We start from the raw sequence: 4089 nt of genomic DNA, 5'->3' as shown, positions 1-4089 counted from the left end.
TGGAAAAGCTGGAAAAAAAGGCGTTTTGTGTGACCAAACGGGGATGGCCTCGGGCGTGTGTGAGGGGGGGGGGGGTAGGAGCACCCCCACAGCCTCCCCCGGCAGCCAGCGGGTCTCCAGCCCCGTGTTCGGAGGTTCAGCCGCCCCCTCCAGCCCCGCGCCCGCTCTCATTGTGCCGGGCCCGCGCTGGGGGGGATTCGGGGCCGAAGGGTCCCGCGTCCCCCCCTTCCCGCATCCTTTTCATCCCGTTTGTGGTTTCCCCCCCCCTATTTCCCGCATCCCGGCTGCATCCGTGCCGGTGACACCGTGTCATTGGCGGTGGCGGCGATTTGGAATTAAAATTTCCCGAAGAAAACGGGGTTCCGGGGGAGTCTATTAAAATTAAACCGGGGAGGGGTCATTCGCTCCCAGGACGGGCTCCGGTGAGTAAACCCATGTTTGGCGGGGCCATATCACTTGCAGCCTTCGCGCTTCATCATTTATTTATTATAATGATTGTTATTGTTTTGTTTGGGTCGGAGAGGGTTGGCGGCGGCTCCGGGGGTGAGGCGTGGGGGTCCCCCTTCCCACCGGCCGCCCCCCAAAACGGCCCGGTCCCGGGCAGCATCGCAGCCGGCCCCATGGCCAGCCGCGGACACGCGGGGTCCAGCGGAAAATCACGAGCAATTCCAACCTTCACGGCAGCCGCCGCCACTGCCCGCTGCTCTAAAAAAAGCTGTTATTAATCATAATTTTTGGTTTCGTTTTTCCGCGGGAGGGAGTGGGGAACCGGGACACGCGTGGGACAAACCCACCCGTGTCCCCCCTCCGAGGTTTCCCAGCGTTGCTCCTCTTCGGAGCGCTTTTAAAATTTCCCTTATGGCACTATTTGAATTTGTTTCGGTTTGCTTTCGGTGCAGAGGGGACGCTGCTCGGCCAGCACAGCGCCCGGAGCCGGCCCGGGCGGGCGGCAGCGCTGCCGCGCCCCCCCCCTCCGCGGGGCGCACCCCCCCACCGGCTGTACCCCCCACGGGGGCGGGGTGGGCTGTATTTTAGGGAGGAGCAGCTGCTCCTCACCCCTGTACACCCCCCCCCCCGGGCATCTCTCCCCCTACAAGCCGGCATCTGCCCCAGGCACTGGAAAGTTATTTACTCCGCGGGTTGGGGTCCCCCATTGCTCCCCCCTTATCCCAGGAGTGGGGCTTCGGGGCTGGAGGGGGGAGCCCCGGGCCGGGGGCCGGAGGAGAAGGAGATAAACAAGCGAGGGGGTTGATAGCTGTCATCATCACCATCATCATGGCTTTCATTTGGCTGCCTAATGAGTCAGATCACAGGCAGAGAGAAAAATTGTCAATCGCCCAGGCTCTAATGAATTTTTTTGCAAATTGTAATCAAGCCAGGCCGTCTCAGCTCGCTGATTAATGAGACCCAGGAGGCCCGGCCAGCACCTCAGCTTTTTATTCCATCCCGTCCTCCCTGCACTAAATTAACAGCAACTTGTCTGAGCTTCAAATTAACTCCCAATGATTAATTCTGATGGGGGGGTCTGAAGAATAGCTCGTCCTAATAGGCACTGGCCTCTGATGCTGTTTGAAATTAATACACTTCCCCTTTGGCTGCCGGCTTTAATCCAAGGTTGGGTTTTGACATCACTATATTTGTTGTTACAATAAATTCCTCTTACATCTGCAGATCAAATAATTGCGGTGCTCGGGGAGCGCGGCAGCGATGCCGGCCCGCTTCGCACAGCACAGAGTCGTAGGGGAAGGAAAGCTGCCCTGCTCCTGTGCTCCTCAGCTCCAGCCAGCCTTAGCAAAACCCCTTTTTTAAATACATCTAGATTTATTTTTTTTTTTTAAGTCGTTGCTGTTCACAGCACTGGGCTGCGGCGACTGGAGGAGGCGACCCCTCTCCAGCGGGGCTGGGTGGACGCTGCCTCGCTTTTAAATAAGACATCACAGCTTCTAAATCCCCCTCCTCTCACTCCCTCGCCGCAGTGACCCGGCAAACTCACCGCATGCCAGGGCTGCAGCAGAGACCGGGCAAACTCACGGCAGGACAGGCGGGGGGAGCTCCTCTTCCTCGGAGGGGACAGCCCTGCCTTCCGCCTTGTTTCTGTTTGTACTGACTTAATTGGTTTAATTATTTCAGCCGGGACTGGCCAGGCTGCGCTTTGTGCCTTTACCTGCCCCTCCTGCCCCCGGGGGTGCGGCTGCCCCGCCGACAAGGACCCTTTTGTGCCCGGGCGGGGGGCATCGAACCCCCCCCTCGGGTGGGGTTATTCCCTGGGAGCCTCCCTGCAGAGCATCCCCTGCAGTGGGGCTGACACCAGCGTCTGGAGAGAGGGGCTAGGGAGTCTGCACCCCCTGGGAATACGCCTGCCGAGGACGGGGCATCCTCAATGGGGGAAGGTTGCCCCCTGGAAGAGTCACCCACCCCTCAGGAGTCGCTGTCCTATGGGATCGCCCCCGCCCCCCGCGCGCCTCCATGGGGACGTATCCATCCATTATCCATCTCCATCCCCTCCAGGAGAGCGAGGGGGCCGGGAAGCGGCCGCCGATGCAAATCCCCGCCGTCACCGTCATAAAGCACCCGGCACCCTGACACACAAAAGCAACACCATATGTACGAAGACAACCTGTATGAATTATAAATTGCATCATAAAAATTGATTGCCTATCCTGAGCCTTCGGAAACCCGCGCGGTGGGGATCGGAGAGGGGGGAGGGAGGGACACCCCCCCCCGCGCCCCGGCCCGGCCGCCCCACGGCAGGAGGGGATGCTCAGCCCGGCCGGCCCGTGTCCTCCGTGGGTGCCAGTCCCTTCTGTCCCCTCCCGCAGCCGCGGGACGCTCGCCCGCCCCTCGCTTGCTCTTTTCTCCCTCCCGCTACGCCCGGCCCATAGAGAGCCTTAATCTATTTATTTCAAGCCACTTCATCCTCTCTCCCGCTTTTGTCCCGGCCCCAGCCTCTGGCTTTGTGGAAGGACCGCTGAGGTTTTAAAAGCCCCTTCCCCTATAGTTTGAGGTCTCCTTGGCTGCCTGAATTACAATGGCTAAAACAGGATTACACTGACCTGATCCTATTAAACGCGCCAATCGATCTGTGCCGCCCTCCCTCCGGCTCCGCAAACTTACTCGCCCAAACTTTCCCCGGGCCTCAGCCTGGGAAGAGGAGAAGCGAAAGGCCGCCTTTCCGAGCAGGCCTGTTGGAGAAAGGATGGATGGAGTCTATTTTTATCTTGTCGTTGTTGTTTTTTTGTTTGGTTGGGTATTTTTTCCTTATGGAGCCACGTGGATTTTAAACCTCCGCTTTAGCTCCCAGCGTCTCAGCCCCAAATCAAAACACGGTGTTTCCTCTGTGCCCCGACTCCCAACTCCGGCAGCAGACTAAGTCATGTAGATAAAATCATGCAGAAAGGGCTTTTTAGCTAAAACCAAAACGATTCTGTAGAACCTACACGGAATTCTACAAAATCTATATAGATTTTAGCTACAAGCAAATCCCCTCGGGATAAGGGCAACCTCCTGTGGGGCACGTAGGAACCCGAGTGCCGCCTGCTACAAACAACCCGATGTGGGAAAAAATCCCTGGGAACGACCAGCCTCGTTCCCTCGCTGCGATGCCGAGCGCGCCGGAGCCGGGGCTGCCCACGATCCCGGCGGGGCTGAGCCCCCCAGTGCACCCCCCTGAGCCCCCCCGCCGGTGCCCGGGCTCCCTCTGTGCCCGCGGGGCCGTGTCCAGCGAGCCCTTCACCCCTGGTATGGATGGAGGGAGCGCAAGAACAGGAGCGCAGACCCGGCTCCGCGACGTGCTCCTCGTCAGCGGGCGGACGGACCTGGAAGCGGCGGCTGGAATTCTCCGCTGCCAGGGCATGGATGCTCCGCGTCGCCTCGGAGCGAGGGCACGGCACCATGTGCGGGGGAACGGGCGCCTGGAATTAATCCCTCGCCGTCCCGCGGGAAAATAATTACAAGGCAGGGGAATCATCTAAAACTGGCAGTAAAATATGGGGTGTTTACGCCGACCTGCCAGGATGAGCGAATTGGTGGCAAGGGGCCTGAGTGGGTGGCAAAGGGCCGGCCGATCACCGACTCCGGGGGAGCAGTTTT

Source organism: Lepidothrix coronata, unplaced genomic scaffold (genome assembly GCF_001604755.1).
Source record: "Lepidothrix coronata isolate B3197 unplaced genomic scaffold, Lepidothrix_coronata-1.0 Scaffold165, whole genome shotgun sequence".
Classification (NCBI taxonomy): Eukaryota; Metazoa; Chordata; class Aves; order Passeriformes; family Pipridae; genus Lepidothrix; species Lepidothrix coronata.
The sequence above is the reverse complement of the archived record's forward strand: the minus strand, read 5'-3'. Positions refer to the sequence as shown.